The sequence below is a fragment of the Odocoileus virginianus genome, chromosome 16 (genome assembly GCF_023699985.2).
Source record: "Odocoileus virginianus isolate 20LAN1187 ecotype Illinois chromosome 16, Ovbor_1.2, whole genome shotgun sequence".
NCBI classification, from domain to species: Eukaryota; Metazoa; Chordata; class Mammalia; order Artiodactyla; family Cervidae; genus Odocoileus; species Odocoileus virginianus.
This window is the reverse complement of record NC_069689.1, coordinates 21,934,289-21,947,227: the sequence shown is the minus strand read 5'-3', so window position 1 is coordinate 21,947,227 and position 12,939 is coordinate 21,934,289. Positions and strand designations below refer to the sequence as shown.

Below are 12,939 nucleotides of genomic sequence, written 5' to 3'. Positions count from 1 at the left end.
GTATCCAGTGGGAAGAAATGCAAAGGCAGATGGGAAATGAGAAAGGAGACTGAAAAGAAGAGAAAATGGAAAAATTATAATATGCAAAAGTCAGACATGACTGAGCGACTGAACTGAAAGTTAAGTCTAAAAAATGGAAAACAATAATTTAATTTTCACATGAAAGTGATTGTTTAGTAACATAGATTTTGGTTACTATACAACAATACATAGTCCTTTACGATCTATCTATTTTTCATTCTCTCTCTCTCTCCCATAATCAGTTCACCTGTCTTTCCTCAGCTTTCTTTTCCTTTTGGGATTTTATTCACTCTTTCCAGTCATTTTCTCCTGATCACATTATAAATTTCCTATTTTATTATATCTTGCTCCTGTGTCCACCATAAGTACAGGTAGTCATTTTATAGTGTGATTAAAAGGACTTCTGTCCATATTGGCTTCCCTTCCTCTAGCAGAAATTTTAGAGCTTCTTTCTTTTAGGTTAAGTACTGCCTTATCCCCATCAAGTTCTCTTAAAAATCTATATGCTTGTAGAAGGGATATAAACCACCAGATGATCAAGTCCACTATTAGCTAGAAAGCCTTTTTCCCTGACAGTCAGGAACTAGCAAGCTTGAAAGAATTTGAGCTTCCAACAGACATAAAGGGAAGACATCATGGCCTAATTTAAAATTTGGAGATGTGTCACACTAGGTACAAAATACATACCGAGTAATAGATTTTCCATGTTCCATCAATTGTTTTGGACATACTTTTGATTGGTTGGAACGACAAACTTTAACATGACATTTTTCCAGATTTTTTCCCCTAGATTTGTGGGCTCAGAAAAGCTGAAGAAAGAAGTTGAGGAGAATGACAATACACGAATTAATGGAATTAAACAATGAACTGAAAAATCTCTTAGAAAATAGTTTAAACACACGCACACACTAAGGCTAAGGGCCCTCAGAATTATATACCACTATCTCCCTTCTTTATCACTTAAAGAATGTTCCAAAACCTACCTTAATAAAAGCCCAATGCAGGGTTGTATTAGGTGATAATCATTGTTGGGAAATCTTTCCAAGTGTCAACTAAAAATTCCTCATGTTATGGCTTAATTGCTTTTCTGTTCATTTTCTGCATAGTGAAAATGAAGAGCCAATCATTGATCCATCATTTCACACTTTCCCTTAGTCTGTACTTAGGTACAGAGTCTATCCTTGTGTTTGTTTCCTATTGAAAGGTTGTTGCTGAACTATGAAAGATGCCAGGATTATTGGCCTCCAGAGGAGAATTCAATCCAGGGCCAGAGACAAGGTTTGATCACTCAGACCTTTTGTGTAATAAAGTTTTATTAAAGTATAAAAGAGAAAGCTTCTGACATAGACACCAGAAGGGGGCAAAAAGAATACCCCCTTGCTAGTGTTAGCATTGGAGTTATATACCTTTTAATTAGTTATTATAATGAATCAAAAGAATGTCACAAGTTTGTGAAAATTTTACCAGACCCACTCCCACAATTTACATTTTAGGATAACAAGATTAGAGTTTAACAGTAGAAAGATCCTACCAGACCTACTCTCATATTATACATTCTAAGATATCAGGATTAGTCAGAAGGTTTTCAGAAAGGAGAAACTGTCCTCAAGCAGGATACATTGTTGTTGTATAATCCCTAGTACAGAGTTTAAACTGAGTTGGGTAATTGACTAAGACTGAGATCAGTCCTGGGTGTTCATTGGAAGGACTGATGCTGAAGCTGAAACTCCAATACTTTGGCCACCTCATGCGAAGAGTGACTCATTGGAAAAGACCCTGATGCTGGGAGGGATTGAGGGCAGGAGAAGGGAACAACAGAGGATGAGATGGCGGGATGGCATCACCAACTCGATGGACATGAGTTTGAGTAAACTCCGGGAGTTGGTGATGGACAGGGAGGCCTGGCATGCTGCAATTCATGGGGTCGCAAAAAGTTGGACACGACTGAGCAAGTGAACTGAACTGAACTGAAGGAATATAGACAAAAAAAGTTTGTCCTTTCCTCCTCCTTGAGAATTCCAGACCCCTATCTCCACTTTGAGAGTCCCAGACCCCTTTCTCCTCCTTGGGGATCCTGGACTTCTTTTCAATCTGCCTAGGAATTGACTCTCTCACTATTTGATGGTTTATTCAATGATTCAGCAAAAGTCCTCCTAAGAATTTTCATTACTTCTCCTACCTTACAACCATTCACAACCAGAATCATTATTAAAGCTCATCTTCATATACTGCTCATATTTTCAGGGAAACTTCTTCAGCATTTAGGAAATATTTTTAACACTTGGCACTTAAGAAACAGCATTTTTCAACATAACTATAGAGACAGAAAATGATTAAAGTTTAAATTCATTAGGCATTCAATAAATGCTTGTTGAATTTAGCTGAAATATCATGAATTTTTCTATTTTTAATCTTCACTATGATTTATTTTCTATTTTCACTTATTATGAGAAAACATTTCCATATTCCAATAGTTAGATGTAATTTTTTCCTCCCTTGGATAATTCTTTATTCCCTGTTATTATGTGTAATATTTCAAGCTAAAGTGTTCTTATTGCAAGTCTCTTGTCTCCGTGTATCTTTTTTCTTGCACTGAATAAACATATCAAATTTCTTCTCCTAATAGAAACTCTTACCACCTAAGTGACTTACAGGAACATTGTGAAGATTGATAAGGCCATGAATAAAACACTTGAATTTCCTTGCTTTTAGTTTTAAAAAATGACTGCATAATGAAAGTAGTGCTGCATTTGTTTTTGTCTTTTTCTAAACATCCTACAATAATCCCTTGAAGAATCATTTTCTCTCTTTTGTCCTTGTAATAAAATTAGGAGTAAGCATGAGCCTGATAGAATACAGATGCCTTTTAATAAGAGTCCATTCATTTCTATTCAGTCAGAAGATAGGTTCACCATTGTCCATTCAGATAACAACTAAATGGGGCATGATCAGACCAACTGATTTCAAATTCAGATAGACTAGTTTAATGGTATATCTCAGCAGCTGGCTTTTTCATAACTAGCCCATCAAGCAACGGAACAGAGTAAATGCTCTCTTTAAAATCAGAATTATAAAACTCTCTTCCTAGGAAATCAGAGATTTTCAGGTAAGTTGTTGTATTCTTCTCTATGTTGCCTCTCCACTTACACAATTTCCAATGGGTATTTCTCTATCATTTGCATGTGTGATATAACAAGACTAAACTTGACAACAGTAACCTGGGTCCAAATCCTTCCACACCACTTACCAACTGAGTAATCTTGAGCAAGTATTCCTAAATCTAAATTCCTTTGTATGAAGTAGATTAGGTTTTTGAGAGAATGGAATTAGAAAATGTATGTAAAGACACTGTATGCATTTTTTTGAGTTGTTCATTTTTTTTTTCATTTATTTTTATTAGTTGGAGGATAATTACTTTACAATATTGTAGTGGGTTTTGTCATACATTGACATGAATTAGCCATGGAGTTACATGTACTCCCCATCCCGATCCCCTCTCCCACCTCCCTCTCCACCCGATTCCTCTGGGTCTTCCCAGTGCACCAGGCCCGAGCACTTGTTTCATGCATCCCACCTGGGCTGGTGATCTGTTTCACTATAGATAATATACATGCTGTTCTTTAAATTGCTTTATATGTTTAAGATATTGTGATACAAGCCTATCTAGCTTTATTTTTTTTTTTTTTTAATTTTTTTTCCATTTATTTTTATTAGTTGGAGGCTAATTACTTCACAACATTGCAGTGGGTTTTGTCATATATTGACATGAATCAGCCATGGAGTTACATGTATTCCCCATCCCGATCCCCCGTCCCACCGCCCTCTCCACCCGATTCCTCTGGGTCTTCCCAGTGCACCAGGTCCGAGCACTTGTCTCATGCATCCAACCTGGGCTGGTGATCTGTTTCACTATAGATAATATACATACTGTTCTTTCGAAACATCCCACCCTCGCCTTCTCCCACAGAGTCCACAAGTCTGTTCTGTACATCTGTGTCTCTTTTTCTGTTTTGCATATAGGGTTATCGTTACCATCTTTCTAAATTCCATATATATGTGTTAGTATACTGTAATGGTCTTTATCTTTCTGGCTTACTTACTTCACTCTGTATAATGGTCTCCAGTTTCATCCATCTCATTAGAACTGACTCAAATGAATTCTTTTTAACTGCTGAGCAATTTCCATGGTGTATATGTACCACAGCTTCCTTATCCATTCGTCTGCTGATGGGCATCTAGGTTGCTTCCATGTCCTGGCTATTATAAACCATGCTGTGATGAACATTGGGGTGCACGTGTCTCTTTCAGATCTGGTTTCCTCAGTGTGTATGCCCAAAGTGAGATTGCTGGGTCATATGGCAGTTCTATTTCCAGCTTTTTAAGTAACCTCCAACTGTTTTCCACAGTGGCTGTACTAGTTTGCATTTACACCAACAGTGTAAGAGGGTTCCCTTTTCTCCACACCCTCTCCAGCATTTATTGCTTGTAGACTTTTGGATAGCAGCCATCCTGACTGGCGTGTAATGGTACCTCATTGTGGTTTTGATTTGCATTTCTCTGATAATGAGTGATGTTGAGCATCTTTTCATGTGTTTGTTAGCCGTCTGTATGTCGTCCTTGGAGAAATGTCTGTTTAGTTCTTTGGCCCATATTTTGATTGGGTCATGTATTTTACTGGAATTGAGCTTCAGGAGTTGCTTGTATATTTTTGAGATTAATCCTTTGTCTGTTGCTTCATTTGCTATTATTTTCTCCCAATCTGAGGGCTGTCTTTTCACCTTACTTATAGTTTCCTTTGTTGTGCAAAAGCTTTTAAGTTTAATTAGGTCCCATTTGTTTATTTTTGCTTTTATTTCCAATATTCTGGGAGGTGGGTCATAGAGGATCCTGCTGTGATTTATGTCAGAGAGTGTTTTGCCTATGTTCTCCTCTAGGAGTTTGATAGTTTCTGGTCTTATATTTAGATCTTTAATCCATTTTGAGTTTATTTTTGTGTATGATATTAGAAAGTGTTCTAGTTTCATTCTTTTACAAGTGGTTGACCAGTTTTCCCAGCACCATTGGGAAGGTTGTCTTTTTTCCATTGTATTTCCTTGCCTCCTTTGTCGAAGATAAGGTGTCCATAGGTTCATGGATTTATCTCTGGGCTTTCTATTCTGTTCCATTGATCTATATTTCTGTCTTTGTGCCAGTACCACACAGTCTTGATGACTTGGCTTTGTAGTATAGTCTGAAGTCAGGCAGGTTGATTCCTCCAGTTCCATTCTTCTTTCTCAAGATTCCTTTGGCTATGCGAGGTTTTTTGTATTTCCATACAAATTGTGAAATTATTTGTTCTAGTTCTGTGAAAAATACCGTTGGTAGCTTGATAGGGATTGCATTGAATCTATAGATTGCTTTGGGTAGTATAGCCATTTTGACAATATTGATTCTTCCAATCCATGAACACGGTATATTTTTCCATCTGTTTGTGTCCTCTTTGATTTCTTTCATCAGTGTTTTATAGTTTTCTATGTATAGGTCTTTGTTTCCTTAGGTAGATATACTCCTAAGTATTTTATTCTTTTGTTGCAATGGTGAATGGTATTGTTTCCTTAATTTCTCTTTCTGTTTTCTCATTGTTAGTGTATAGGAATGCAAGGGATTTCTGTGTGTTAATTTTATATCCTGCAACTTTACTCTATTCATTGCTTAGCTCTAGTAATTTTCTGGTAGAGTCTTTAGGGTTTTCTATGTAGAGGATCATGTCATCTGCAAACAGCAAGAGTTTCACTTCTTCTTTTCCTATCTGGATTCCTTTTACTTCTTTTTCTGCCCTGATTGCTGTGGCCAACACTTCCAAAACTATGTTGAATAGTAGTGGTGAGAGTGGGCACCCTTGTCTTGTTCCTGATTTCAGGGGAAATGCTTTCAATTTTTCACCGTTGAGGGTGATGCTTGCTGTGGGTTTGTCATATATAGCTTTTATTATGTTGAGGCATGTTCCTTCTATTCCTGCTTTCTGGAGAGTTTTAATCATAAATGGATGTTGAATTTTGTCAAAGGCTTTCTCTGCATCTATTGAGATAATCACATGGTTTTTATCTTTCAATTTGTTAATGTGGTGTATTACATTGATTGATTTGTGGATATTAAAGAATCCTTGCATTCCTGGGATAAAGCCCACTTGGTCATGGTGTATGATTTTTTTAATATGCTGTTGGATTCTGTTTGCTAGAATTTTGTTAAGGATTTTTGCATCTATGTTCATCAGTGATATTGGCCTGTAGTTTTCTTTTTTTGTGGCATCTTAGTCTGGTTTTGGAATTAGGGTGATGGTGGCCTCATAGAATGAGTGTGGAAGTTTACCTTCTTCTGCAATTTTCTGGAATTGTTTGAGTAAGATAGGTGTTAGCTCTTCTCTAAATTTTTGGTAGAATTCAGCTGTGAAGCCATATGATCCTGGGCTTTTGTTTGCTGGAAGATTTCTGATTACAGTTTCGATTTCCTTGTTTGTGATGGGTTTGTTAAGATCTTCTATTTCTTCCTGGTTCAGTTTTGGAAACGTATACTTTTCTAAGAATTTGTCCGTTTCTTCCAAGTTGTCCATTTTATTGGCATAGAGTTGCTGATAGTAGTCTCTTATGATCCTTTGTATTTCAGTGTTGTCTGTTGTGATCTCTCCATTTTCATTTCTAATTTTGTTAATTTAGTTCTTCTCTGTTTCTTAATAAGTCTTGCTAATGGTTTGTCAATTTTGTTTATTTTTCAAAAAACCAGCTTTTAGCTTTGTTGATTTTTGCTATGGTCTCTTTAGTTTCTTTTGCATTTATTTCTGCCCTAATTTTTAAGACTTCTTTCCTTCTACTAACCCTGGGATTCTTCATTTCTTCCTTCTCTAATTGCTTTAGGTGTAGAGTTAGGTTGTTTATTTGGCTTTTTTCTTGTTTCTTGAGGTAAGCCTATAATGCTATGAACCGCCCCCTTAGCACTGCTTTTACAGTGTCCCATGGGTTTTGGGTTGTTGTGTTTTCATTTTCATTCATTTCTATGCATATTTTGATTTCTTTTTTGATTTCTTTTATGATTTGTTGGTTACTCAGAAGCGTGTTATTTAGCCTCCATATGTTTGAATTTTTAACAATTTTTTTCCTGTAATTGAGATCTAATCTTACTGCACTGTGGTCAGAAAAGATGACTGGAATGATTTCAATTTTTTTGAATTTTCCAAGACCAGATTTATGGCCCAGGATGTGATCTATTCTGGAGAAGGTTCCGTGTGCACTTGAGAAAAAGGTGAAGTTGATTGTTTTGGGGTGAAATGTCCTATAGATATCAATTAGGTCTAGCTGGTCCATTGTGTCATTTAAGGTTTGTGTTTCCTTGTTAATTTTCTGTTTAGTTGATCTATCCATAGTTGTGAGTGGGGTATTAAAGTCTCCCACTATTATTGTGTTACTATTACTTTCCTCTTTCATACTCGTTAGCGTTTGTCATACATATTGCGGTGCTCCTATGTTGGGTGCATATATATTTATAATTGTTATATCTTCTTCTTGGATTGATCCTTTGATCATTATGTAGTGTCCATCTTTGTCTCTTTTCACAGCCTTTATTTGAAAGTCTATTTTATCTGATATGAGTATTGCGACTCCTGCTTTCTTTTGGTCTCCATTCGCGTGAAATATTTTTTTCCAACCCTTCACTTTTAGTCTGTATGTGTCTCTTGTTTTGAGGTGGCTCTCTTGTAGACAGCATATATAGGGGTCTTGCTTTTGTATCCATTCAGCCAATCTTTGTCTTTTGGTTGGGGCATTCAACCCATTTACATTTAAGGTAATTATTGATAGGTGTGGTCCCATTGCCATTTATTTTGTTGTTTGGGGTTCACGTTTATACAACCTTTCTGTGTTTCCTGTCTAGAGAAGATCCTTTAGCATTTGTTGAAGAGCTGGTTTGGTGGTGCTGAATTTTTTCAGCTTTTGCTTGTCTGTAAAGCTTTTGAGTTCTCCTTCATATCTGAATGAGATCCTTGCTGGGTACAGTAACCTAGGTTGTAGGTTATTCTCTTTCATTACTCTAAGTATGTCTTGCCATTCCCTTCTGGCCTGAAGGGTTTCTATTGATAGATCAGCTGTTATCCTTATGGGGATCCCTTTGTGTGTTATTTGTTGTTTCTCCCTTGCTGCTTTTAATATTTGTTCTTTGTGTTTGAGCTTTGTTAATTTGATTAATATGTGTCTTGGGGTGTTTTGCCTTGGGTTTATCCTGTTTGTGATTCTCTGGGTTTCTTGGACTTGGGTGGCTATTTCCTTCCCCATTTTAGGGAAGTTTTCAGCTATTATCTCCTCGAGTAACTTCTCATGGCCTTTCTTTTTGTCTTCTTCTTCTGGGACTCCTATGATTCAAATGTTGGGGCGTTTCACATTGTCCCAGAGGTCCGTGAGGTTGTCCTCATTTCTTTTTATTCTTTTTTCTTTTTTCCTCTCTGCTTCATTTATTTTCACCATTTTATCTTCTACCTCACTTATCCTATCTTCTGTCTCCATTATTCTACTCATGGTTCCCTCCAGAGTGTTTTTGATCTCATTTACTGCATTATTCATTTTTAATTGACTCTTTTTTATTTCTTCTAGGTCTTTATTAAACATTTCTTGCATCTTTTCAATCTTTATCTCCAGGCTATTTATCTGTAACTCCATTTTGTTTTCAAGATTTTGGATCATTTTTATTATCATTATTCTAAATTCTTTTTCAGGTAGATTCCCTATCTCCTCCTCTTTTGTTTGACTTGGTGGGCATTTTTCATGTTCCTTTACCTTTTGGGTATTTCTCTGCCTTTTCATCTTGTTTAGATTGCTGTGTCTGGAGTGGGCTTTCTGTATTCTGGAGGTCTGTGGTTCCTTTTTATTGTGGAGGTTTTACCCAGTGGGTGGGGTTGGACGATTGGCTTGTCGAGGTTTCCTGGTTAGGGAAGCTTGTGTCGGTGTTCTGGTGCATGGAACTTGATTTCTTCTCTCTGGAGTGCAATGGAGTGCCCAGTAATGAGTTTTGAGATGGGTCTATGTGTTAGGTGTGACCTTGGGCAGCCTGTATGTTGATGTTCAGGGCTATGTTCCTGCGTTGCTGGAGAATTTGTGTGGTATGTCTTGCTCTAAAACTTATTGGCTCTTGGGTGGTGGTTGGTTTCAGTGTATGTATGGAGGCTTTTGGATGGTCTCTTATTACTTAAAGTTCCATATAGTCAGGAGTTTTCTGGTGTTCTCAGGTTTTGGGCTTAAGTCTCTGCCTCTGGATTTCAGTTTTATTCTTCCAGTAGTCTCAAGACTTCTTCAACTATACAACACTGATAATAAAACTTCTAGGTTAATGGCGAAAAGATTCTCCCCCATTAGGGACACCCAGAGAGGTTCACAGAGTTACATGAAGAAGAGGAGAGGGAGGAGGGAGATAGAGATAAGCAGGAGGAGAAAAAGGGGGACTCAAGAGGAGAGAGACAGATCTACGCAGTTGTCTGTTCCCAGAGTGTTCTCCGTAGCCCAGACACCCACAAAGATTCACAGAATTGGATTGGGAAGAGAAGGGGAAAGGAGGAAATAGAGGTGTTCTGAGGTAGAAAACGGAGAGTCAAGATTGGGAGAGAATAATCAACACACTCCTGAATAAAAATGGGAACTGAATATTGGATTCTTAAATGTCCACAATTTATATCATATACTGAAAAACAAAGATTAACAATCTAGAGTAGAGGTTAGACTCTTAAAAATACTATATTAAAAACAAAAACCAAAACACAAAAAATTTTAGAAATATATATGAAGTTCGGTTTAAAAATAGGGCTTCTCTTTTTTTTTTTTTTTTTTTTGGTAAGGTTATAGTGTAATGAAAATGAAAATTAAGGAGTAGTAGAGGAGTAATAGAGGACTTTAAAAGGAAATAAGAGAAAAATAAAAATAGAAAATACAAGAGAAAAAGGGGAAAAAAAAGAAAAAATTTTTCCTAATTAAAAAAATCATTAAAATCTATGAAAATGAAAGTTAAGGAGTAATGGCGGATTAATAGGGAATTTTAAAAGAAAATAAAAGAGAAAAAAATGAAGAAAAAAGAAAAAAATTTTTTAACTTAAAAAAAAAAAAAGTAAAAATATATCTAGGAATTTCTCTGGAGCTGTTGCGGTGAATGTGGGTTCGGTTCAGTTTCAGATAGCTCGTCGTTCCAGCTTACACTTCTCGATATCTACAGGCCCTTGCCGGTGTAGTCGGTGTTATCTACAGGGATTTTAATCTGTTGCACCGGTCCCTTCTGAAGCGGTTCCCTTTGTTTATTTGGCTTCTGTTTGCCGGTCTCTTCAGTGCCTAATTTCCGCCCTGACCAGGCGGGCGGAGGCGGACTCTTATTCAGGTTGCTAGTTCCGTCGCGCTGCGTGGAGGGGCTGGCGCTGCTTTCCCCTCTACGCAGCTCAGGCTCCCGGCTGTTCTATATGGAGCGAGCCCTGCGCTGCGCGCGGTTCCAGCCCTCGGGTGTTCCACAAAAGCCCGGAACAAAAAGCTGCGCCTGCTTTTTGCGTCTTCCCCGTCAGAGCGGCTCAGGCAGCCAGGGGCTTGACGGGCGCACTCTCCCCGGGTGCGGCGCGCCTTCTCCCCTCCGCGATCCCAGTCTCAGTTTCTGCCCATGCCAGGCAGGTGCGTGCGCCTTCTGCCCTCCGCGCCCCCAGCCCCAGTCCCCACCCGCGCAGGTCGGGTGCCTGCGCCCTGTGTCTCGCCGTGACCCTCCCTGCGGATGTCGACCATCCAGAATCTCAGGAGGTCTTTGATTAGAAACTGGAGGCCTGTTTGCAGTGCGGTAGGGGATGCGGTCCTTGGGGCCGAGCCTGCCCCTTTCCCCTCCCCCCTGCCTCCAGCCTCCGGCGGGGCTGGGTCAGTCCGCAGCCTGCGAGCTCTTCTCTGGACTTGCTCGGTCCCTTTGTTCTGCGAACTGTCGGCAGTGTGCTCGGGCCGGTTAATTATCTCTCTCTCTCTTGCGGTCCCACAGTTTAAATTGGTAACTCACAAAAGCTCCTTCCGATTGCCCTCAGGGCACTCAGGCCCGTCCTTGCCCTAAGCAATGCAGCCCGCTCCTCTCCGTTCCTCCCCTACTTGCTGGTGGCTGATGCGGGTGTCTGGGGTACTTTTCTGCTGGGAGTTGCTTTTAGGCAGGTAATCTGCGGGTTTTATTTATTCTTCCCCTTCCAGTCAGGTTGCCCTCCGAGATTCAAAAACTTCCCCCAGACCCGCCAGTGCGAGGGTTTCCTGGTGTTTGGAAACTTCCCCTATTAAGACTCCCTTCCTGGGACGGATCTCCGTCCCTAGCTCTTTTGTCTCTCTTTTATCTATTATATTTTGTCCTACCTACTTTCGAAGACAATGGGCTGCTTTCCTGGCGCCTGATGACCTCAGCTAGCGATCAGAAGTTGTTTTGTGAAGTTTGCTCTGCGTTCAGTTATTCTTTCGATTAATTTGTAGGGGAGAAAGTAGTCTCCCCGTCTTATTCCTCCGCCATCTTGGCTCTTCCCCCCGCCTATCTAGCTTTATTGACATGTTACAATTTTATTTTTCAATTACCTCATAATTTTCATATAACAAACAAGTGCAGGAAGAAAGTCATTGTCAAACTGAATATTTTGTTTGGCAAATATTCCCATTTACCTAGTCTTGATCTAAAAGTAGATCTAAAGACACTTTGATTTTACAATGGGTTTAAAATACCTCTTAATATCTCACATATTCCTTCCGATGCATTAACCAACTGCCCTGTGTGTGTTGATCCCTCCACTGGCCACTCCTGGCCCTTCCACCTAGAGTGTCTTTTCAGGACTACTGAAATCCTACTAATTCTTCAAAGACTAGAATAAAAGTCACCTCTTCCATTAAATGATCCTCAGTTCCTCAAATTAAATTTTTCAAATTTCTTTTTGTTGTTGTAGCACACCTCTTTGTATTACATGTACTCCAGTCTCCTCGTAAAAGACTGTGACCAGAGTGAATTGAAGAAAGGAATTATCTTATATTCATTGCTGTATCTTAGTGCCAAATAGAAGAACTTGAATGTGAAATTTACTGAACAACTCTCTGTTACTCTTATCATCTGTGTCACACAAATTAGTCTTTAATTTGTTTTCACTGCAGCTGCTATACAAAAACTTGTAAGCATATAATTTTCCACTGCCTGTAAATCCAATTTAAATGCTTCAGTCTTTTACTCAAGACTTTGCATTATTAGCCATTGCTCCCTCCCATCTTTCTTAACTCCCAGTATGTTACTTATCCCAGTGTTCCTCCTTCTTGACATCCCAGAGTTTTTAAATTCCAGTCCTTACTTTATCATATCTTGCATCCCATGAAATATCCTTCTTTACCAATGGTTTCAGGATCTAATGTAAAAGTTTCCTCCTCCAGGAAGTGTGGAGAAAAAGGGAACCTTCCTACACTGTTGGTGGGAATGTAAGCTGGTGCAGCTACTAGGGAGAACAGTATGAAATTTTCTTCAGAACTAAAAACAGAGTTACCATATGATCCAGCAACACCACTCCTGGGTGTATATCCCAAGAAAACTCTAATTTGAAAAGATACATGCACCCTGAAGTTCATTGCAGCACTATTTACAATAGCCAAGGCATGGAAGTAACCTAAATGTCCATTGACAGAAGAATGGATGAAGAACATGTGGTACACATATACAGTGGAATAATACTCGGCCTTTGAAAGAATGAAATAAATGTCACTGGCAGCAACATGGATGGACCTAGAGAGTATTATAATATGTGAAGCAGTTTTAGGGAAAGACAAATATCATATGATATCACTTATATGTGGTATCTAAAAATAATGAAATAATAAACTTATTTACAAAACAGAAACAGATTTACAGACAGAAAGCAAACATGACAACCAAAGGGGAAAG

The 12,939-nt window shown here is 38.6% G+C and overlaps 1 long non-coding RNA gene across 3 annotated transcripts in view; it reads right to left on the bottom strand.

Moving 5' to 3' along the window:
• The window catches only part of LOC110129827 (uncharacterized), a 241,907-nt gene that overhangs the window by 158,688 nt on the left and 70,280 nt on the right, over window positions 1-12,939 (bottom strand). For 2 of the 3 annotated variants that reach the window (XR_011491799.1, XR_011491798.1), the window contains exon 2: window positions 709-830. The exons of the other annotated variant lie outside the window; for it this stretch is intronic. This is a non-coding gene — a long non-coding RNA (uncharacterized lncRNA). The remainder of the gene's footprint in view (window positions 1-708; window positions 831-12,939) is intronic. 3 annotated transcript variants of the gene reach the window in all.